The sequence below is a fragment of the Heterocephalus glaber genome, unplaced genomic scaffold (assembly GCF_053883595.1).
Source record: "Heterocephalus glaber isolate CG9 unplaced genomic scaffold, H.glaber_assembly_v1.0 deba00001457, whole genome shotgun sequence".
Classification (NCBI taxonomy): Eukaryota; Metazoa; Chordata; class Mammalia; order Rodentia; family Bathyergidae; genus Heterocephalus; species Heterocephalus glaber.
Window position 1 is genome coordinate 48,618,218 of NW_028258305.1, and position 24,868 is coordinate 48,643,085.

At 43.4% G+C, this 24,868-nt stretch overlaps 1 protein-coding gene across 3 annotated transcripts in view; it reads right to left on the bottom strand.

Annotated features, from left to right (window-relative positions):
- Positions 1-543: 543 nt before the first annotated feature.
- Positions 544-24,868, bottom strand: part of Kcns3 (potassium voltage-gated channel modifier subfamily S member 3) — a 357,419-nt gene continuing 333,094 nt past the window's right edge. For all 3 annotated transcript variants that reach the window (XR_015453261.1, XR_015453259.1, XR_015453260.1), the window contains 4 exons: positions 11,515-24,860; positions 10,467-10,693; positions 10,114-10,246; positions 544-4,585 (listed from right to left, as the gene is read on the bottom strand). The gene's annotated coding sequence lies outside the window, so the exon portion shown is untranslated. The remainder of the gene's footprint in view (positions 4,586-10,113; positions 10,247-10,466; positions 10,694-11,514; positions 24,861-24,868) is intronic.

Consider the following 24,868-nt stretch of genomic DNA (forward strand, 5'->3'; position numbering starts at 1 on the left):
AGAAAGGAATGAAGGACTGACACACGCCACCGGATAGAAAAACTTGGAAAACGTTGTGCTAAATGAAAGAAGCCCAGCACAAAGGATCATGACTTGTGTGATTGGATTTATAGGAAGTTGCCACAGTAGGCAAACTCACAGGGACAGGCAAATGAGTAGCTGACAGGAGCTGGAGGAAAAGGGGATCAGGAGTTACTGCCCCATGAGCATGGAGCTGCTTCTTGGCAAGATAGAAATGTTCTCAAAGACAGGCAGCACTGTGGATGTACCAAATGCCTCTGAGCTGTGCGCTTTCATTTTTTAATGTTAATTTTAAAGTACATCAATTTAGCTTAATTAATAAGAAAGAAATGAGGAGTTTGGCTGTTTGGCTGTTAGCCATGGAAATAGGTGGAAAGAATGTATAAAAATAAATGGGGCAAGGGGCCAGGGATTTAGCTCAGTGGTTTCACCGCCTGCTGTCCAAGCGCAAGGACCCGAGTTCGATCCCCGGTACCAAATAAAATAAAATAAAATAATAAATAAATAAACAAATAAGTGGGGCAAGGGAAGAAAAAGAAAATCTGTGAAGTTGTTTGACAGAGGGGCAGATGCGAGTGACGACAAAGAGCTGGGGTAACTTTGAGACTCATAGCCACACAGCTCAGAAGATGAACCTGCAAGGCTGCCATGAGCAACAAGGCCTCAAGCCACAGAGCTCCTGGGTTGGAGAAAAGAACACTTTCAGGCTTCAACCCCTTGTTAGCTGACATTTGAAATCAAAGCCCAGTGGTCTTCTAATATATTTCAGGAAAGATGAGATTTTTGTAAAAATTGGTTGGATCCAAATGTCACAGGAGAGTGGCAGATGTGACAGAGCAGAATAGGGGTCACTATTAATTGGCATATTTATTTGGGAATTATTGTTCTCAAGAACTCACGTTAGCCATCTCGTCTAAGCCTCAGAATAGCTTGTGAGGTATGCGAAGTGATTATCTGCACCTATGTCTCCGCAGAGGTAGAGAGGATCTTACTGACTTCCATTTCAACTCCATGTGAGTTAATGGGGACAAACTTCGCTAAATCCACTTTTAGAGCTGAAAAGGGAACTGGATTAGACCAGTGCGCCTGACCCCCAGCCCTCCTGGCCATAGCAGTCGAGTCATGGATAATTATAGAACCCAGCTGGAACAAAGTCTTCCACATGGATTTTGCTGATCTGGTGAGTAAAGGTCTTGCACTATTAAAAGTACAGTAACTACTGCTGCCTGCCTCTCAAGCGCAAGGCCCCGAGTTCAATCCCCGGTACCCCCCCCAAAAAATACAGTAACTACTACTATTAAAAGGCTATGTTGGACCTGAGAATTTAGCTCCATGTTAGAACATTTGCCTAGCATGCACAAGGCCCTGATTTCTACTTCCAAACCTGCAAAAAAGATACTATTATCACTACAATTATGACTACTAAAATTATATAACTATTATTATTAATAATTCTATTAGTGTAACTATTCAAAGTGACCTTAATTAAAAATTGAAAATATTGTGTTACTCACTTATCTCTATAATCTTTATAAGAGGCCTGAGATGGTACTATTAGCATTCCAATGGGTGAGGAAATTAACATGCAAGAGGCCTGATAAGAATTGCAAAATTGTGTGAATGACTCTACTTCCTGTTGCTGACAATAATATACAGGTTTTTCCAGAATGGCCTACCTGTATCTGTGCCACAATGAAAGGCAGGAACTGTATCACTTATTCCATCCCCCAATTTTATTGATTGAATCAAAGATGAGTTCCTAATTCATGGATAAAAATTCATCAACTATCTATAAAATTGGAGCCTGGCATGAAAAGTAGGAGTAGAGTCATTATCAGAAATTTATAGAAGTGAAACTCTGAAAAGTATTTAGCTTTAGTGGTGTCAGAAGCAGAACGAATGCCCACAGATAATGTTAAGACCAAAGAAATTCGTTTGAAAGGAAAGCCATTTGAAGTTATACAGATGGAAAAATATGCATAGAGGATGCTAGTCAGTAGAAGGGGGCGAGGTAGGTTTCCAGGGAGAAACAGCGATGCCACTAGAGACAAAGGAAGTTGCCCCTAGGAGAGAGGAGAGGAAAGCAACTTCTCCTTCAAGCTGTTCTGGTCTTTGACAATGGCTATTTTTAGACAATCCACTCTTATTTTTATAATTAGGAGTATTTAAAGATCTCGATTGCTTACAACTAAGCAAACTTGATAAGAACTTCAGGCTATGACATGGCTACTGGACACAATCAAAACAAATCATGAAACGTGCATCAAGATTTTGCCTTAACACTAGCCAAACCCTATCAGAAATAACGCCGTTGGTAACAGAGCCCACAGTGGGCTAAGTAGACAGGTGTAACTTGAGGGTACCTTGTTAGTCACTTTCCTGTAGCTGGATGAGATACTCAACACTTGCAACTTAATGGAGAGGGTTTTTTGGCTTATGGTTTTGGTAGGTTCAGTCCATGGTCAGTCAGCTCCAAGGCAGAAACAGCATAGTAGAAGGGCATGGTAGGGGACAGCTGCTTAATCCATGGCAGCCAGGAAACAGAGAGAGAGAAGGGAGGACCTGGAGATGAGCACTCCCTCTTCCAGTTCGTGCCCCAGAGACTTGCTCTTCCAACCAGGCTCCACTTCCTAATAGTTCATTCAGCTATGAATTCATCAGTGGAGATCCATGACCCAGTCACCTTCCAACTCTCCCACCTCTGGACACATAGGTCTTATGGGGGACCTTTTAAGTCTAAGTCATGACTTGATTGTAGCTCTGGAAGCAGCCAGGAAAGAGACACAAGCAAGTAACGTACGAGTAGCCACTGTCTTCACTATGCAATGGGAATTAATGTTTACAATAAGATTCTACCAGCTCTAACCTGGGAGATGTATACTAGGTTCTTTATATAAAGCATAATATAAATATAGAAAAGATTTCCACAAGCAAAGCATGGAGAATTATCTAATCTGAAATTCAGAAACCTGGATGTTTATTGATCCCTAAATTGTACTTTTTCAGTGCCCTTTTTCTGGATGCCTATGAAGTTTTGTCTATGCCAAAAGAACAAACTGAAACTACTCAGAGGTCATTAACATCAGCTGAATCATCTATATGCCACAGTCCTTATTCAGACTTCTGTAAGGGGAAACCGTACCATTAGAACCTGGCGTATCTTTTACTTTCTCCTTTCTACTTACAGATACTGGCCCCAGGGAAGAGTTAGTGGAAAATGCCCTCTCTGCATTTTCTAGCTGTTGGGAGAGTACTGGATAGTTGAATGTTCTGCTATCAAACAAAAACTGAGCAGGTGAAACATAGATCATTTTTCCTGAGACTGGACCAGTCCCTGTGCAGAATTTCATTATCTTAAATGAGCAAGACATTCTCCTGTGAGACTCAAGACTGGGCAATAACATACTGTTGCCATTGTTTCAAAATACTAGAGAAAGATAGGAATAAATGTTTTATGATGGATGAGTCAAAGTCGAAATGAAGTGAGTTACAGTATTCCACTACTAAACCTGCTGCTTTCCATGGCAGTCATTTTAGTACACACTAAGTTTCAAATAGATAGAGGAGAAGCAATTCAGTGAAAAGATTCCAAGGAATATCAACTGATAATCAAAAGACCATTGTGTGGTCTTACTGCCCAGGAGGGTAGGGTAAGGTGGAAGAGCCATACTTAAACTGCTTTAAAGGAAGCTTCATCCACTTCAGAAACATCATACTCATCAAAAAATAATATCAGAATGCTCAAATATTCCAGTGATTCAAACCAAGGGGAAAAATCTCTTTGGGAGGAGGTTTTAAAAAAGGCCTTGCAGGTGAGATACCACCAGTGCTTACAGTAGTAGCGAGTAGGGAGAAAACATGGACATTGCTAATGGAGGCGTGTGCTTTGGGTTTATGCCTCCCTAATTTCTACTAACTAGTTAGCTAATTAAGGAGGACTAAATGAAGAGGATAAGCTCTCAACACTTAGCTGCTAATAGCACAACAATAGTAAGTTTACTCTCTGAACTCCTGAGCATTGAGCTGTTCCCCACTTCTGGGTCATTTGAACCACAAAAATACTCTACAAAGCAAGAATGATTCATCCATTTTAAATAAGCCATTGAGTCTTGATATGATTATATTAAAATTGTGAAGGATACATAAAATTAACCGTGTCATTATGACTGCAAAGAACATATACTATAATAAAGAAAAACTGCACATACACTACAACTAAAAGGACAATAAAAAATAAAATCCTGGCGCATGAAACATAATGAGGTGGCACTACGTGTGCATACCCTGAAGATCTTCGTCCGTGTCTGAGTCAGCAGAACTCCACCGCAGGCCCCGTAGGGAGCCCGTGTCCACTCTGTTCGGCAGTGCTGACCACCCTGCTCACCCCCCACATCCCATTTGAGATGGTTATGAGTTGAAGTACCCCTCAGCATCTCGGATCATTTCATCCAGAGCATATAGAATCCGCATTTCATTATACATCCATCAGATGGCCAGGGCTTTTCCTATTCATACAGTTGGTGACCTCAAATTCACTCCTGATGATCCATCATGCTTTCTCTGGCTGTTAAGGAGATAATCAAGAGAAAGAAAATTGGTTTTATCTGATGCTCTAAATGTCTCTTCTTTGCCTTTAATACCATTTAATCCATGCTCTGAGATACCTCATGAGTTTCATCTCAGGTACTTTTTAATGCATTTGTTTTGAGATGTTAAAAAAGCAATTTCTATTTTATACATTTTGAAATTTGTTACTGCTTAATGAAGTACTTGGTCACGGACCCAAATCTCCTGAATGTATCCTCAATTCCATTTAAGTTACCTTTACTTATTTCCCCATTATATATTAGACCCTGTTTTAAGAGCAGAAGGGCCGGGGATTTAGCTCAGTGGTTCCTCTGACTGCCTTGCAAGAGCAAGGTCCCAAGTTTGATCCTAGGTACAAAGGAAAAAAAAAGAACACTTTGTTTTAAGAGCTGAGAATAAATGGGTGAACTTCCAGTCTCATCTTTGTATCAAGGTGCTTGTATGCTAGAGGGAAACAGGATCAGTTTGAATACTATTGGAAAATTATCTATATACATTATACCCATTTAGGCTGCTATCTTAACAACATGAGGGCAGTAGCCCTAATAATAAGGTCTGTCATTCAGTGCATGTCTTAATGGGTCAGAGTCTGTGACATTTTTATATTATTTCTTACAATAGCCATGAAAAATGCCATTATGATTTAAATATGAAGTGTCTCCCAAAGACTCCTATATTAAAGGCTTTATGCCCAAAGCAGCAGTGTTCAGAGATGAGGCCTAGACAGGGGATTGGATCAGGAGAGCACCAACCCCATCAGTAGATTCAGCCATTGATAATCTCATTAGTTGAATGGGCTGGTAGGAGCTAGAACCTTGTTGGAGGAAGTGAATACCAGGAACTTGCCTCTAAAGGGTGTATCTTGTCCCCAAATCTTTCTCTCCGACTCTTCCCCTGCTCTTTCTGTTTCCTCGATTCCATGAGGTGAGCAGCTTTCCACTACCCGGGCCTTCCACCATAAAGTTTCTGCCCTGAATCCAACTGGCCATGGACCGAAGCTCCTCAAACCATGAGCCAAAATAAGCCCTTCCTCCTTTAATCTGTGTGTATCAGGTGTTTTGATCCAGAAACTGAAATTTGACTACCATAGATATCTGCCACTGTCCTCATTATATATAAAGAACTTTAAAATTAGAAGAATAGGCAGCCTGCTTATAGTTAAAAATATCAGCTTTGGAATGGATGCATATTCCAAAGTCTGAATCTTTCTACAGCATTGATTCTGGGATCATTTTCATAATGCTTTATTTCTGCTTTATCTACAAATACTGATATCAATATATTTAGACAAAATTTATAGTAAAAATTAATGAGCAATTAATTCAGCAATTTAAAAACCATACAGTGAAGGAAGATTATATTTTGGGATGTTCTGTTATTTGGCCAATTTTCAAAAGTGCAAGTGATTAAGAGTTAGGGCAGAATAGCAAATGTCAGGGAACCTCTGTTTTTCCTGATGGTAAACAGCACCTTGAAGTAATGGCGGGAACAGGGCCTTTGGAGTCACATAGATGCACTTTTCAGTCTTAACCTTGTCTTTCTCTGGTTAGTTTGGCCATGAGTCTCAAAACCTTATATGCTCAGATTTCTCAGATATAAATACGTTCATGCTCCTTTTCCAAGAGATAGTGGTAGGAATCGAATGAGATCAGGACTAAATCACACAGGGTGTGGTGTCCAGTAAATGTGCCCCTAAATAGGGTCAACTCCCAGAGCAAGGAGGCTACGGAAAATGCTTCACACCAGAATTATTGCCAAGATGGCTGCGGAAATGTCTTCTGAGTTGAGCTCTAGTCCAGTGATGGTGAAACTTTTGGAGACCGAGGGCCCACACTGCAATCCATAACCCATTTGTTTATCCCAAAGTGCCAACACTGCCATTAAACCTAAAACCTGAGATTTTAGTTTAGCAAAAACAATTGTCATTCAATACCTGGATGCTGGGGCACCTTGCCTCACGTGCCAACAGAGAGGGCTCTGCATGCCTACTGCGGCTCGTGAGCCATGGGTTTGCCTCTGCTCTAGTCCTTAGGAGAACAATGAAAATCCAAGGACATGTTGGTGTTGGGTCTTGACCGCTCACTTCATTGTTTATATCCTTCTGGCCAACTACGGAAGAAAAGCCCTGCCTCCCCTTTCAAGTACAGCAGGACAGTATGAAAGGCATAGGCAAAGTAGATAGGATTTCGTTAAAGGTAAGAGAGGGCCTTTCCCAGCAACTTTGAAATCTCCATGTGGCTTTTAATCTCAGCTTTGCCTCGAAGAGCTCTGCTTTTCAGTTAGGGTGTGGAAGTAGCATAAGCTCTGTCTAGTCTAGCCAGGAGCTGCAAGGCCCAAGGCAATGCCATGGCCCAGAATATCTCTTTGCCCTGTGTCCTTCCATAGAAGCACTGTGAGCCTTCAGAAGCACAGAGCGCAGTTGACTGGCTCACTGTTTACTGGCAAATCAGCTTGGAGATCCCAGTGTATCTACACTTTAAGGTCCAGGTAGCTACGGAGCTGTCCCTTTAGGTACAAGATGGGGACTGAAGTTTTAAAGTGCGGAAAGGAATTATAGAAACATAAATCAAGTTACCATTGAGTGTGTACATATGTCTGTCTTTCTTTCTTTCTTTCTTTCTTTCACAGCCTTCGTTCTTATGGGAAATTGGTAATAATTTCAGGAGCAATAATTTGACAAGGAGCTTCTATGAGCCCCCCATGTACTATCTATGACCCACTCATCACCCTGCAGAGTGCACCTAGTTTTAGGTGAAGAAATTGAATCGGGGGAAGATAGCTGTGAACTTCAAATAGCTAGCAGTGGGAGAGCTGCCAAGTCAACCTGGACTCCTGAAAGACATTTGATAAATTCCATTCCCTGGTAGACCACCAGGGCCCAGTATGAACTCTTACAGCTTAATTTTATCACTGGTGAGAGTGACCAGTGCCAGCAGACAATAAATGAGAGGTTTAGCAGGAGCAAAACACTGAAACAGGAGCCCCTACCCCCCACACGCACATGCACATGCACGCAGTAAGGACGGAGATGTTTGAATCCTTCTCTACCTATCCCAGTTGTGACAGAAACTTCACAACCACATCAACACAAAGCTCATTTATAACTTTGGTGGAATTTAAAAGGTAAAACTAGAGTTTAGAAAACACATTTTCTAAGTTGAAAATATGTTTTTTACAGTAGTCTACAAATAAAAATGTCCTTTGTCTCAAAAGTTCTTATGTAGCCATAGCCAGTGTGATTAAAAGAAGTTTAGAGAATGAAGACAACATCTTTAAATATTTAAATGATTAAAATGAAAATTAAAAATAGATTTTCTCTCCCTGAAAGGTTTAAATTGAATCCATAAACCACTTTTGATTTCTAAAGCTAGCAGGAATGCCATACTAAGTATTAAAGATGTTTAAAGTGAAAATGTGAATTCAATACAAAAAAGAAGATGACTCATTTTAGATGCAGTTTCCAATTTGTTTTCTTGGATCCAAACTCCTGTTGGGAATGCAAGCAAACTTAAGTTTGTAAGATCTGTATAAGTTCTATCAACTTTAGAAAAGGAAAGAACCTGCTTCAATACATTTTCTGCCCTGGCAAGTCAGTTTTGAGAGTCAGCCTATAAATGTTATGCAGCAGTTACTGTTTGGTGCATAAGGTGGTCTATGCCTGCAGGAGCCTGCACTTTGGAGGAGTGGAGAAAACACATCCTCACAACTGCAGTCGGGTGCGGTCAGGTGCGGTCAGGACCAGAAGCTCCTGGAAAGCCTCGTTGTGTTGAGCGGCTGGTGCTGGCTGGGGATTTGAGGAGCTGGATGGAAGAGGGCACTAATTAATTTATTGACGGGCTCATTAGCTCAGTGGGCTGCTAAGAGGTGGGTCATGTAAAGCGAGTGGGTCACATGAGGAGCCATTCACAGTGTGTCTTCCCTGGCTCCCTTGTTCTCTTGCTTGGCTCCCTGGCCAAGGGTGAGGAGCCCTCTTCTGCCATGCTTGTCCACAACACTGTCTGCCTTAGAGCCAGCCAACATGAGATGGAAAGCTCTGAAACCCCCAGCCCAAATTAACTCTTCTTCCTTTTAGTTGTTTACATTAGGTATTTTGTCCCCTCCATGGAAAGCTGACCGATACACTGGACTGCAGTAAGCAAGACCTCAGGAGCCCAGAAAGGGACTTCAATATAAGGTGATATTGTTAAAGGAGATGCTGTGATATGAAAAGATCTTGGTTAAAGAAGTCAGATGAAACCAGGGAACAATTTTATAAGAGGCACTTGAGCCACCTGCTCCTCCCTGGTAGGGAAAGTTTAGATGGAAGCAGATGTTTAGTCACCTACAACTCACACAAAACAGAGTGTATCTGCACCGTCATGCAGGGGCGCCCACAGAAGTCCATTCCACAGCTGGATGTGCCACACATCTGCAGTGAAGGCCTGCCACTGTGCAACTGAAGACCACCATAACCCCTGAGCACAATAAAAGAAGCATTGTTTTGGGCCGGGGATTTAGCTCAGTGGTTTCACCACCTGCTGCACAAGCGCAAGGACCCGAGTTCGATCCCTGGTACCAAAAAAAGAAGCATTGTTTGTTTGTTTGTGTTTCTGAGACATACTCTCACTATGTAGTTCAGGTTGGCTCTGAACTCACTATGTAGCCCAGGCTGGCCTCAAAAGAAGCATGGTTTAAATCTTGAGTACCTAATATTTTTTTCCTTTGAAAAGGTGTCTTAGCCCACTTGCCATTGCTAATAATATAATGCTATACACTGGGTAAGTTATAGAGAAATGGATTTATTTCCCTCCTTGTTCTGGAAGTCCAAAAGCATGGTGTAGCCCTGGCTTCTGGCCCAGGTGTGAAGGCATGTCTGCTGGTGGCCTGCTGCTGGCAATCCTGGGGTGATCAGGGCCTCACGAGTCACAGGGAGCTTGTGGGAGACCTAGCCAAGCTGGCTTGATGGGGACTTGCTCCAGAGATAGCCCATTAACCTGTTGTTCCTTCATGACAGCAGAGCCCTCATCACATCCTGAGGATCCTACCTGGTCTCATCTCTTAGTATCTGATTGTGGAGACTAAATTTCATCATGAGTTTCAGAGAGGGCAAAGCATATTCAAGCTGTAGCATTCCATCCCTGTTCCCCTGAAATTCATGTCCTTCTCACAGACAAAATAAAATCATTCCATCCAAATACTCCCAAAATCTTAATTATTCCCACATCAGTTCAAAAATCCCAAGTCTCATCTGACATTTAAAGTGAACTCCCCAGCTGTGAGCCTGTAAGATCTAAAGAAATTACTTACTCCCAACATATAAGGTTGACACAAGCACAGGTTATACAGTGCTATTCCAAAAGGCAGGAACAGGAAAGTAATGGAGTGACCAGCCCAAAGCAAATTCAGAACCCATCTGGACACACATGAAAAATTAGAGCTCTGGCATTCTGTGCAGGTTGGGCTCAGGGTGGAGCCCCAAGGCCTGGAGCAGCCATGCCTAATGCTGACTGGGCTCAGCCTACTTACTTCTCTCTTGGTTTAGAGTTCTCATGACTGCAGCTCTCCTGGCTGGTGATGTCCATGGGTAGCTCTGTAGTGAGGGGCCTTGGTGGGAGTCCTGCTTCCAGGGCTTCTTTAGACATAGCCCAGTGGCAGTTTTCTGTAGAAACGGAATCATTTCTATTTCCTGACCAGTTAACCTGTACATGTACTCATGTATATGTAAATGCACACACACACACACACACACACACACACACTCATGGATATACACCCAAAGTGGAAAACATTCTTCCAAGTGATTCCCAACATTGTTCATGAACTTTTGCCAGTATGACAATGTGAATATTGCTGGAGGAAACTATTCAAAAATTACATACCTGAGGTTATTGGCCCAAAGTCTGAAGAGTGGTGTTTTGGAATTTGCACTTTTCATTGAAGATCGCAAGTAGTTTGGGTCAATCAAAGTTCAGAGGTCACTGTTCTCCCATTTCCACTGTAGATAGTTATCAGCCTTTGCATGAACAGTGCTGTCAATGGAGAGTTTTATTATCTCACAAGGAGCGTTGTTGAACCACTCTGAATACATCACAAACTGTTTTCATGTCTGCAAACAAATTTTGCAAGATATACTTAATGACCTAACTTCAGATCCAAGAAGTAAACCTGTCGTTTGTCCTGTGAAAACATTCATACATTTAAAATACTTATCCATGTGTTTAAATAATCATCTGACTTTTTTCTGCGTAAGGTAAACAGTTCAAGCTATTTTAAAAATTTTCTTGAGTTAAAAGCTTCCAGGACATCACCATCTTTGGCACTTGACTGTGGGTAGCTGTGGCTTATTGGTATCTTCTTCTCACTCCCTCTACAATCCTTCCAAGGGTAACTGCATGTACTCAAATGGCTGGCTTACCAATTCTGCATTGATGACTCACAAATATTCATCTCTTGTTCAGGTTTCTTATACTCCAAACATGTACTAGACATCCTCTGATTGAATGAGATAATCTTATCATATCAAATTCATCATCCCTATATTAGTCAGCTTTCCCATCACTGGAACAAAATATCCAATGCCTTCAATTTATTTATTTATTTATTTTTGGTACTAGGGATCGAACTTGGGACCTTGCGCTTAAGAGGCAGGCACCAGAACCAGTGAGCTAAATCTCCTGCCCAATGCTTTCAATTTAAAGAAAGAGAGGTTTACTTTGGCTCACAGTGTCAGTAGGCCCAGTCCACGGTCACATGGCTGTAGGACAGAAACCACAGGTGGAAGTGTATGGCAGAGGAAAGCTGCTCATCCCATGGTGACAAGGAGGCAGAGAGGAGAGGATCTGGGAACAATACACTCTTCCACGTCATGCACCCAGTGACCAACCTTCAACCAGGCCCAGCCTCCTAACAGCGCCTTCAGCTACAAACCTGTTAATGGGTGAATCTGCTGGTGAATACAGTGCTCCTGTGATCCATCCACTTTCCAAACTCATGAGGCTTTGAGGGTCACTTTGGATCTGTACCGTAAGAATGTACAAAATGCAACTCATGTTTTCTCCAGGCCTAACCTACTCATTCCCTTCTTCCTCTTCCTCCACAAGCTTCTCCACTCCTTTCCTCCTCTGATCCTCTTCTGTTTTCTACTCAAACTCTGCTGAGTTTTACTCAGAACCACTCTCCTCACCTTGCTGCAGATCAAGTCTTTGGAGACCTGTATGTCCTCATTTTCTCCTTTTCCTTACCCTTTTTGTATAATAAGCCATGGAATCCCATTGGTTCTATCAACTAAGACTAAATGCCTTTGAATCATTATAATCGACTTTATCTTTCTGTTTCTGCTGAAGTCCAGGCCCAAAGATGATAACATTCCAGATGCCCTTCATGCCTCTACGACAGTGGGCCTCTGATCAGTTCCAGGGGTGTTCCTAAATGCAGATGCAATCATCCCACTCCTGTTTCACATGACTATGTGATCTCAGCTGCCTTCCCGATAAAGCCCCAGCCTTCAAGTGTGGCAAATGCACTCCCTCTTCTTTGGCCTCCTCTTTCACCACACTGTATACACTCTGGTCTTCAGAAATGCTGAGCTCCTTTCCGACTTTCCTGGGTTTTCCCCTATTCTCCCACTTTGGACTACATTGCCTCCTCTGTATCACCCTCATACCTGCTTTGCCCAGGAAAGCTTACTCTTTCTCCAAGCCTGGGCTGTGCAGCATCTCCTGCAGAAATTCCCACTCCCTTCCCTCCACTCTGAGTACAGGGCTGCTCTTCAGGTTTCCACGGAACCCTGGGCTCCATCACTACTTTTACTTCGGTAGCTCTTCACCTGTCTGCTTCTTCCACTAAACTGTGACCTCCCTGAGGACAGGAGTCTTTGATATTCACATCTGTATCCCCATTTGGAGATGAACAGGTTGCCTGGCACATAGTAGGTCTGCAATAAATAAATGCTTATTGAAGGGCTCTGTCAGACATGGAAATTAAAGCTCATCTCTTGAATCTCAAGCCGGGCCCTTCTGTACCTTGCAGTGAGCCTGGTTCTGCCATCACCACCAGATAGGAAAGATTTCTAAGATAAGTACCCACCTCCACTCGAGAGATAACAGCTGACAGTTATGAGACAGAGCAATAGACAATGGTAACCATAGCATTTGTATATGGAGAGCAATATAATAGTAATTTTCAAAAGCTCTGATCTGCTGACCCGAAGCCAGAGACACCACATGCTGGTTTCAAATGAGTAAGGAGACCTGTCCCTAACACGATGCCATTCAGTGCCGCAAGAGCATCAGAGCTGCTGGCACTGACAGATTGATCCTGATGGTCGGTGGGAGACTGGCCGGACGGCATGGTGGCCCACTGCCCCAGCTGCCCACTGGCCCTCACCCACAGCGGGGCCTCCCCTGAGGCATCTCCTGTGCATGTGTGGAGCAGGATCATCCTGCAAGCAGGCAGATGGTTCAGTAGAAGCACCACAGAAAGCCTGCTCCAGGGCCTGCAAAACAGCACAATTAACCAAAACACATTGTTTATGAATTCCAAAACAAGAAGCTTTAGATAATTAATTTAACTTTTAAACATACCTATATGGAATAACAGATGGCAAATTTAAAAAGCAATTAAATTTGTTATGACAAACTTTCAGTGAATTTAAGGGTCACAGATACGTAGATGAACATGTTTTTTGTTTATCCTTTTCTAATTTTTAATAAATGAAAACAACATTGCAGAGTGAAACTTGTTTTGTTGGGTGTCAGCGAACTGTTCACTTTCCATTAATTATCACTTCACTTTAAGCAGGTCCCTGCCCTTTCCTGTGCCTCAGTTTCTTCACTTATGGGATAGGAAGCCTGAGTCCAGGAACTCTCACACACAATAATTTAAGGCTGTGTCTCATTAAAGTGAACTTGACTCTAAAGCAGCATTTACTGAATGTGCTCTATGCACCAGAAACTGTTCTAAGTGTTCAAATTCACTGTCTCAATTAAGTCCTATGATAGACGCTACTATCATCATTTCATAGGAGTGAAATGAGGCAGAGAGAATACATACTAATGATGTTTTGGCTGCTGAAGAGAAAACTCTTAGCTGACTTCCTCTCCTTCATCCTGCTTACTCCTGATCACTCTAAACATCAAAACTACCTGGTACCTGGTCAGTTCTCATTGGTGCCTCTGCTAACTGCCCTGTCCAGTAGCAAACTGGCCTGATCTGGAGCCAGGACCAAGTGGACCCACCATAGTCAGAGCTGCCAGGCTCGACTCTGCTCACCTTCTTCCAGTTTGCATCATGTCAAGAAACTGGTGAGACATGTAGTTCAGCTTCTTCACTGGCCTATTTTCCACATGTAAATGCAAAAGTTTGTTTGTATTTTTAATGGTAATACTTTAAAGCCTGACTCCTACTTCCCCTAAAAGGATTTCAGATTCTAAAGAGCATTAGTAATTTATAAATCCTGAACAAAGTATCCATACTTTAGGGAGGAATTAAATTATTTCCATGTTCCTGGGAGAATCCATGAATTGTTTCAAGATATTGGAATGCAAATTTAAATTTAATCACGTTGCCCCTGAGTAGCTTTTACCTTTAAGGGAAACATTATAAAATGTGAAATTAACAATTCCTGATGAGTCAAAAATATGTTTTCTTCATCCTTATTACCAAAAGGGAGTTTCTGTGCTTTAATCAAGTCAACCAAGAAAGTTCTGACTCTGGAGTGTGCTTGACAATAGGGCAGATGTGAAAATGTTCCATTCCTACCTCCGAGGCTGACAGGACAGCTGTGCTCATCTGCAGATGGGTGCATTCATCTTTACCTTTCTCCCTTTAATGCACATTCAGAGTGACATGCGTGGTTTTTATTGACCACTGCATCACATCATCCTTGGAGCCCAGCCAACAACCCAAACCTTGACACCAGAGATGATGCTAAGAAAGGTAAGTAGAAAACTTGGTTAATAAGAAAAGAAACATTCCAAGACATGAAATCACACTCCCTGTCCAAACATGGAGTCCTCTGACCTCCAGTGTATCCTCTTCTCCTTTGTTGGACTTTCAACATAGCCTGAGCTATCTGAGGTGGTCTGTGGAACAGACTGTGCATAGAGCACATGCCGAGAGCATGCAAAGGAAAGATATTCAAGTGGCAGGTCTTCCTGTGCATGGTTACCATGATTGTGTGAGTCTGAGCGATTCTGCTATGAAACGCATAGAGCTGGAATCCCTCTAGGGGATGTAAGACTCAATGGGCAATAATGAAGATAGGTCAAGTCTAATCCTGGCTTAGTTCCTGACAGAACTATGAGAAGCCACTGGAATTTGTCTCTTTTACCTGTGTAAGAGGGATGACAGCCTCTAACCATCTGCTCCATGAGCCATACCAGTCCATACAAGAGGCTCTGAAGGGTACTCCCTGATATGGACTCCTTCCTTCTGGGGCTCCCCACACATGTTCCCAGAGGAGCATTCCAAAGTGCACACCTTACCATGACTTCCCCTGGCCTTCTATCCTGCCCTATTTTTCTGGCTAATTTATACTCACCTCAGTTCCAGACAGACAACACTTCTTTCTGAAAGCTTCCCTGTTCCTTTTGAAAACAACAGGAGATTAGATTTGAGCAGTTCTCTCTGTTCAAATGTAAGCTTGAAGTGTCTCCTAACCATGGTGTACAACCCATAGCACTGGCACGGCTGCTATGTTGAAGAATTTTAAGAGCCCCGGGAGACCAACAGGTGAAACAGGAGGGTTTATTCCAGATTTAGGTGTGCTCTGGCTCAGTAGACTTGTGTCCAAAGGCTGAGCCCAGGACAAAGGTAGAGCTCCAGTTTTATACCTGCTGCCGAGGGGCTGGTCTACTTGGTGGCATGTAACTTGCAGGTGGGCAAGCAGAACAAAGGCAATTTGTCAATCTGTGACTGTTTTGCAAGTTAACATATCCCAGTGTCCTTGGTTGGTCAAAACAGGATGTCACAAGGACAGATTATAAAACTTCACTCACAGGCACAAAGTTATTGATTTTATCAGTATTAGAACAAAGAGCACAGCCATATTGCTTAGTTTGGGAAAACTTGCTTCATTTTCAAGTCCTGCTTCAGTCACACAGCAGTATCTCCCTCCTTCCATGAATCCCTGCTCAAGGACGGCAAGGGTGGAGCCTGTCCCTGTGTGGTCGCCAGAACCTCTCAGATGTGTGACCTGGCAGAAGTAAATGTTTACCCTGAGTCCAGGCCTATTTTGAATGCTTTCTGTATATTACCTAAAATTGTGATTCTGTGAAGTGAGCACTGCTGTTATTTCCAATGTACAACTGAGGAAACTGAAGCAATAAGGGATTTACAAAACCAATCCATGACTGCAGAGCTCGCACTTAGTAAACACAGAATTCGAGCCCCAGCAGCCTAAATAGTCTTGTCCTTAACCTCTAAGTCAGATCTATATAAAACATTTGCTCAACACTTTTGGTAAAGAAAGGAACAAAGAGAGAATGGAAACATTAATTAAAATCCATCTAGAGCTTCCCACCATATGCAGAATAAACAACTTGCTGGTGGCACACAACCTGGTGAAATCAGCCTTGCTCACTCTCTGGCTTCAGAGCTTGTCATTCCTCAACAGACTGGAACCCAAGACACTCACGCTCATCCAGCCACCATGAGCTTTTCAGTGCTGTCCCTGTAATGGTACAGCCAGCGACTGCAGGGCCAGATCCCTTTCGTCTTGCCATGGGTCTCCCCTCCCCAGGAAAGTCTGAGCTAGAATTTAGAATGTTGTCTGCACCACATTCATCGGCAGGCTGAGCATAACTTTAACTGGAATGTGTTGCAAATGCCTTTCTACCTTTCTGTCTCCTGCAACAGACTATGAACTTCTCAGAGACGGAGACCTCTATCCCAGTCTGGTTAGTGCTTGACACTAAAAGGCTCCCAAGAAAAGCTGTTGTATGAATGAAGAGTAGAATGAACTGATTGTTAATTGTCCCTTTGCTTTCAAATGACTCAACTCGAGATGTCAGACTCTTTAATAGTCACATGATTGTAATGAAATATTTAAAGAGCAACTTTTCTGGCCCTCTCTGTTCTTCTTTCTGTTCCTGATTCCTATCAGAAGAGAAGCAGAGAGCAAGACACAACCTTGCTGCCAAGGGACCTAAAGAAGAAAACAGAAGGAGCCAGAAAGCAGCAAGGTCCTCAGGCTATGCAGAAACTGAGCATCACGTACTTCAGGGTGTGGACTCGGTACAGGAGGATCTGAGTACTTCAATACCTGTGCAGTTCAGGAGCCAGAGGCAAAGTCACTCTGCTTCATTTGTTCCCGGGCCTTTCTGTGGCATTGAAAATAACCCTCCTGAGAACAAAATATTCCTTGCCTAGATGAAAAGCAATCCTGAATATATAATGTGAACAATAATTCAATTGCTTACTAATTCATGGTAAATTGTCATCTACAGATGAATTGTAATATCCCAAGAATGCACCAGGCAATTTACCAGCCTAATCTTATTAAATTGCACCATATTCCTTAAGACAAGTATCATGACCCCATTCTACAGGAGAGGAAATTAGGCTCAGGGAGATTTAATTTCTCATCTAATGATACCATAAGTCCAACCCTGTCCACCTCCAAGCTGATGCTCTTTCTCTGCACCACACTGTAAAATGCCTGCAAACATGTCTGTGAAAAGCAGAATTGGGCCTGGATGGGGAAGGAGATCATGAGTCTGTGAGAAGCAGTGAGGACAAGGAGGAACCATCACAGTGGAAGGAGGAAATTCAGAGAGAGGAGCTGGGCTTTGGATCCAAACTACTGAGGCCTCAATTTTACTATGGCAGTGAATGCATCCTGGATCCTTCAGTTTCCAGCAGTTCCTCCTAAACCTGAGCCAATGAAGCATCTCAGGGCAGGACACAGGGAAAGATGTTCTGCTCTATCACAGCAAGCCTCCCAAAAGATACGAACAGTCAGCCAAGCAGGGAGGGTGTTTGTGAGCCTGTTTCTGAGTGTCCTCTTCACCTAGTGACCCCTCCAGGCAGAATTTGCTTCCACACATGGTCCTGGGAGTCTCAGAGGAGACCAGGCCTGGCAGGTTATGGAAGTCCACTGCCTAATTAGGACCAAGTGTGAAGACAACTGTGGCCCACCAGTGTGGACATGAGAGCACAGAAGGGGGTACACAGGAGATGTCTGAGCAGATCTTCGCCCATTTGGGGACCTAGACCCACTCCTGCAGCATGGTCAGGGAGCACAACGCTTGGGCAATGTCTCCCAACAATGCAATAAAGGGAAAAAGTACAGTAGCTGGACCTTGGAGCCAGATACTATGCCACCTCTAGGTTTTCCTGCTCACTGTTGTGACCTGGGGAACACCATCTACCCTCTCTGTGTCTTAGACACTCAAATGTAAGAGCATTCTTTGCAGGATCATATGCAAAGAGACACACACTGTAGGTGAACAAATGCTCTAGGTGTTTTCGATTGTTCCACAACCCAGACAAAGCCCCGTGGAATGGAAGTGCTCAGCACCTCTCACACAGTGATGCCCATAGAATGACAGCAGAGGAAGCAAGGTCCACATGCATGTCTGTAGTCCCAGGTCGCCAAATGGTGCTCTAACTCAAGGTAGAGGAGCCTCCCTCCCCGACTAAAGTAGGAATTCTCTAAAGTTTCAAGCTGTGTGTATCCATGTCCTAGGACCCGCAGTGAGTCCAACATATGCAGATGTTCTGTAACTGTTTTGTGTGAATGTTCAAATAAACCTCAGAAGCCAGAGTAGGTCTGTACCGGCTTTAGTTCCACGCCCATCCTTGCCCTTCTGAATAACAAACAGGGCTCATACTGGTCGGCTCCCTGAACAGGCCTCTCCCGTGATCCACGTGCTTGCTGTCCACCACTTCACTCTGTATTCACTCTGAGCAAGTCCATAAAATGCTGTTAGCTGGAAACATTCCAGCTTCCTCATTACATTCTCCAAAGTGGGAAGTTGTTTTCCTCTCACTTTTTCAATGTGTAAAAATCTCTGGCTTCAAAACTCACTTGTAGAAGCTGACTCTGAAGTCAGCCAGCATCCGCAGAAAGCTCTTGCAGCTCCAAAGAGCCCCCGAGAACCACATGATCTCACAGAATGTGGCTGGGACCCACAGCAAGTCCACAAGACAATGCTGACCACCTCTTCCTGACACCGATGGGAATGAAGGGCAGGGGAGAACCCTTCCCATCCCACTTACAGAGGGGGAGAATTCAAACACTTCATTTACAACAAACTTTTCTTATTTATCTTTCTCCCTAAATCTGCAAGGTTTCTTGTTTTCTAATCATACTTTCCACTCACACTGCCGTTCGGATCTCCCTGATCAAAGACCAAGAAGTGACCTTAGAATCTTCGCTTGTCGTCTCTGCCCTGGCCCTGCTACCTGCAGCCACTCCGCTGTCTCGGGCAGTCACGGGGAGCTCCAGGGACCTTCACTCCCCATGTTCCTTCCTCCGTACACCCCCAGGTGGACCATGGACCCAGTCCTTGGGTGAGTCTCCCTGCCTCCTGTTTGTCTCCTCAGACCAACACTCACATTGATACTGACAGGATCATCCTCGGAAAATACTTGGAAACCCTAAGACTTCCTCTGCCCTACCACTGAGTCCCAATCTTCTTAACATAATGTCTAGAACTTTCTCACATCTAGTCCTAACCTGTTTTTTCTTCCTTACTAGCATTTTTACACCTCATACATGTCTCAGTCTATCTTCTGTTGCTGTAACAGAACCCCGGAGACTGGGTAATTTATGGACCCAGCGGCTTATTTAGCTCACAATTCTGAGCCTGGGAAGTTCAAGAGCACCATGCCGGCACGTGGTCAGGCCTGGCAGGGGAGACCCTCCCTGCTGGGCCGGCGCTGGGTGGAGGACACCAGGTAGTGGGACAGCACAGGTGCACAGACAGCACGCCTTTCACAGCAGACCACACCCTCAATACCACACTTGTCCATTAGCCCATGAGTAGGTTGCTCTGTGCATGAGAGCAGTGCTTCACGATGCAGGCATCTCTCAGCAATCTCACCTTCAAACACCATTAACACCCAGCTGGTCCTTTCCAATACATGAAATTTGGGAGACGCACTGTAGTCGTAAAAATATTTTTGTGCACACCACTCTTTCCCCAGCTGCTCATTAGTGCCTCTCTTCAGGCTCACAACAAACACCATCTCCTGTTTTGTTTCATTTGTGATTCCTATGCCACTTTCAAGGTGAGAAGCCACTACCCAAACCAGGCTATTTAATTTCAAATTCTATATTCTCTACTATTATACAATTATCTCTGAGCAGTGGTTCTGGTAGCAAAAAACATACTTTGTACAGAAAATTACTTTTTTCTAAAGATGTATCTATTAGGAAGAAACTGTTGCTTAGATTGGCAAATGCCACATTAGGATCAAATTCTTATAACTGTTTTGCTTGAAGGGTGTGCATAGAAAATGCTGCTGCAGCTGGTCAAGAATTGAGGAAAGCAAGCCGAGGTACAACTGCCTTCACGCAGAAGCATCTGCTTTTCACCTCTGCTTGGCACACGGTGGAGTGGAAGGACTGATGGTCCAGTTCACACTGGGCATGTGACTCGGATAAGACCACTCCTCTGGTCCTCAGAGAAGGATGAGTCCAGCCGGCGCACAGAGTGGCTCATCCTGTCTCTCTGCACTGTTTCTTCTACTGACCCTCACGAGCAGGCCAGTCTTGAGTGACACTGGTCCTACACTGTGGAACACAGCGTGGCTGTGTTTGTCTGGGAGACACGGCAGCTCCCACAGTACAACTAAGCATGTCAAAATATGTCAAATGTCGCTAAGAAAGACAGGAAAGTGAGGCTGTGAATAAGAATCCAGCTCTAAAGAGGAAAGGACATTTCAGATATATAAACACAAATCATTTATGCTCCTTAAAAACCATGTGGATGCTTATTCTTGGAAAACCTTGTACATAACTATATTTACATTTAGTTTAAACATCCATGTGTTACTCTAATTTGTGGTCTGAGCATATGCTATGGATCATAAAATATTTATTCTATGAACGCACAGGACTCTTACAGAAATGAATAAACACTGAGTTCCAGACCCAGTTAATCTAAGCAACTCTCAGTAGAAGGTTGATTTATTTGTTTGCTGTTTGTTTATCTCTGGGTTTCAGCATCTCCGAGCTAAGGTGCTGCTTCAGGCACACAATACTGATTAGCCCTTTAGTCTGATTAGTCTGTCACCCTGTATGAAAATCAGATCAAAATGGACCAAAGACCTAGCTATAAGACCAGAAATCTTGGAACTGAGCCTTTGGTACTAGCGGACTTTCTGAACAGGACTCCAAAGCACAGGAAATAATATTAAAAATCAACAAATGGGACTACCTCAAATTAAAAAGATGCTACACAGCAAAGGAAACAATTAGCAGAATGAAGAGACCGCCCACCAAATGGGTGAACATCTTTTCTAGCTACTCTTCTGATGAAGGATTAATATTTAGAATATATAAAGAATTTTTAAATTATTCTCCTTAAAAGAAAGAATCCAACCAACAAGCAGGGAAGTGAACTGAATAGATACTACCCAAAAGAAGAAGGTGAACTGGCCAAGAACTGTTCAAAAAGGTGTCAACATCTTCAGTTATCAGCAAAATGCAACTATATTGAGATTCCACCTTACTCTTCAGCAGAGCTACCATCAAGAATACAAAAACAAAACAAACAAACAAAATCAATGAATATTGGCAGGAAAAAAATCCCCCTGCATTGTTGGTGGAGACATAAACCAGAACAAACATCATGAAAATCAGTATGGAGATTCCTCAAAAGACTAAACAGAGAAACACCATTTGACCCGTCTATACTGCTCGTGGGCATATTCCTGAAAGGATTAAGGAATCTATGTTGCATCTATACATGCATACCCAGGTTTCTAGCAGCACAGTTCACAGTAGTTAAGCTTTAGGAACAGCCAAGATGCCAGTCAACAGATGAATGGATATAGAAAACGTAGTACATATGCATACTGGAACATTACTCAACCATGAAGAACGAAATCATGTAATTTACAGGAAAACAGATGGAACTGAAGACCATCATGTGGAATGAAATTAGTCTAGCTCAGAAATGCAAATATTACATTTTTTTATCTTGTAGAAGAAACCAAATAAATCAATAAATGGGTATGAAGCCAAGACTTAAACTGTTAGGGATTGGTACAAGCTAGAAAGGGGAAGAAAAGGGGATGGAGTAATGCTATTGAACCTGGATAAGATCTCAAATGCATGTGCCAGCTTCCAAAGTGAACCCATCATCAGAATATTACCATGCACTGAAAAGTAAAAGAAAATCACAGTAAGTGGGTTTCTTTGATGGAGTCAGGACCTGGTGACTTGTGCCCAATGATTACAGCACAGAAGGAAAAAGAGTAACTTCACAGTTACAGCCACTGAAAACCCAGTAGATGCCTCTTTAACTAAGTCATCGAAGTCACCATCTTCAGTACTATGTCAGATGCTTGATATGTGAAGAGCAGAATTCTTCACCACTGAGGTATTCTTCTCAAGAAGTAAAATGATGGTTAAATCTCTCAAGGCCAGTTGAGAGATATTTTGCAAAATACCTGATGAGAACTCTTCAGAAGTGAAAATTTGAAAAACAAAGTCAAGAAGCTGTCAAATTGGGCAAACTGGAGCAGACTCGGGCGTGGCGCAGAGCCAGCCCTCTCTGTGGACAGCAGGTCCTTCACATGCAGCAGTAGGGTGGGCAACATGAGGAAGCCTCTGGCAGACGCCCTTTCACTGCACTTTACCCAATCTTCCCTTGGCCATTCCCATCCATTCATCTGTTCATTTTCTCACATCAGTGTTAGACAAATGATGCTGCTCTTTGAAGAGGTGAAAACTTTTTCAGAAATATGGCAAATTCAAATTTATCTTTTAAGTCTCTCCCTGGATGCAACTCCCAGTTGAGTGATCCCAAAATTCTACTTTTGAAAGCATGTGCATAGCAAAGATTTGGACTGCGGCTGGTTCCGATCTGATGGGAAAACTGCACCTTGACGTGCTCTTCCAGGATGGATTTGTGTGCATGGCAGATAACTATGCTAGCTGGGAGAATTTTGAGTAATCCAAATATTGCATAATCATGTTATTTGTATCTGTTGACAGCAGAATTTACAATGCTTAGTTTAATGAGAAATTGAATGGAAGTTGTGTTGGAAAAATTAATCCATTTTATTAATATATGGCAACAATATTGGCCATCTCTGCCAAGCTTTATACCTATAAATGAAGGGACCATGAATACCAATTACAGTGAAAAACACTGAGATATGTATTATTTCCCTAAGAAAATTACTTTTAAATATATGTATTCTGACATTCTCAAGATTAATTCCACAATTATGCAGTCCAAAGTGTAATCAGTAAAATTCTAAGTAGCAGCAAGAAAAAGTAAACATTCATATTTACTAAAAGCTCAAAGTCCTCACTTCTGATTAAATGTGCTTTGCAAAGTCATTGAGGTTTGGGGAATATAGCTTTGCAATAAAAATATTTATCAATATTCTGCCTAGTGAAGCCTAGGGATTGGGGGTAATCTAACAGCTGCAAAAAATACTGATGAGAACATTGCAAAAGGCCTGAGTGGAAATTCAGACTGATTGTTGAAAAGAAAACAATGAAAGAAGCAAGATTACTTACCAGAGGGAGGGCAGGCAGGCAGAGTTAAGATGAAAACGCATTCCTGGGAATGATTTTCCATGCCTTAATGAAAGTGCTGCTTTCAGAGGGCAGACGTTAAAGTAAATGGACTGGAGTAGAAATCACAGGTGAGAAATTACCTCTGAGCTGGGGAAGTTTCCCGTTCAGGTGCTAGTTCTGAAAATCCAGACCATGAAGTTGTAGATCACTGAAGTCCACAGCCCCTGCCATCCCTGTGTCGGCCCAGGGAGCCCCGTCTGCCCTTCAGGGATGAAGGCCGCCATGCCACACTGGCACCAGCTGCAGCCAGGCCACGTGACTGTCAGAAAGGCCTCTACCCCAGGAAGCAGAGTCAAAGTGAATCTTCTCTCTCTGTCAGGGTCTCGTTCTCTCCTGACCCCACGGCAGCAGTGCTCACCAGCACTACTCTGCAGTATTTGAGCAGAGCTATGCTGCCCTCCTTGGTTCCAGGCTCCTATTCTCTGGACTATCTAACTCCAATATGCCACCTCAGCACACGGTTCGTTTTTAACTTATTATCCACCAATCTAAAATGTCTAGAGAGAAAAACAGGCTTTGTCCTATTGGTCTGGCTGTCTCCAGCCTGCTCTGGCATACAGCAAGCCTTCAGTCGATGTTCAGATGACTAGATCTGTGTTCTCTCAGAATCTAGGCCCTCTCCTGCGATTCTGCCCTTCATAGAATAAGGCTGATAGGCATTGTTCTCTCTGTACGTCAATACCAGGCTTTGATAAAGGGTCACACGGGTGTGAGGCAGGTGGCTCACACAGGCTTCCGGAGGTAATAGGAAGAGATGTGGGCAGGGGGCCACTCGTCCTGAGAAAATCAAAGCAGAGTCAGGACAGAGGAGGGGCCTGCAGAACTCGGGAGCCCTTGGTTAGGACGTGAGAACAGCCTGCCTAGTGTTTATCATTTCTTGCCATGTTTTCCCACAGGAGAAAAGCTGTTGAACAAAATTTCTGAAGATTTATCATTTTGGGCAGTACAAAAAGGTAGAGGCAAAGGACTGTCTTTCCCTCTGCATACTCATCTACCAGAGGTAAAAACCCCTCATCAGGAGCCAAGGAGGTCGAGTGGATCACAAACATGGGATGAAGGCTGAGCAAGGACAGCTCCTGGCCTGGCCCTGGAAGCGGCCCTGGTAGTTGACAAAGGGAGCACCATGTGAGAACTGCTGGCGAGCGCTGGTGTGTCACCTCACACTCCTGGTCACACAACATGGACAGGCGAGTGTAGTCAGAAGGCCATTTCCCGACCAGGTTATCATGGCCAAGAGTCACGGCCTGCGAAAGGCTGATGGGATGGGATGCTTCGCTGGCCAGCCTGTCCCTCGACCTTCCCTCGCGCACCTGACGACAGAGGCGTCCCTGTGTGAGGACCAAAGCCACAGAGCCTGAAAGGTGAGAGTGTCCTCGCACGCTGATCCTCCCGGTGCGGGCCTGTTCTTGGCCCCGTAGCCCCGTAAACACGTGGAGTACCCGTGGCTCCGCTCCTATGCTGTGACTTCCTAAAACATGGAGCACCAATCTGCAGTCAGCTTGGAACACACCTTTTGAA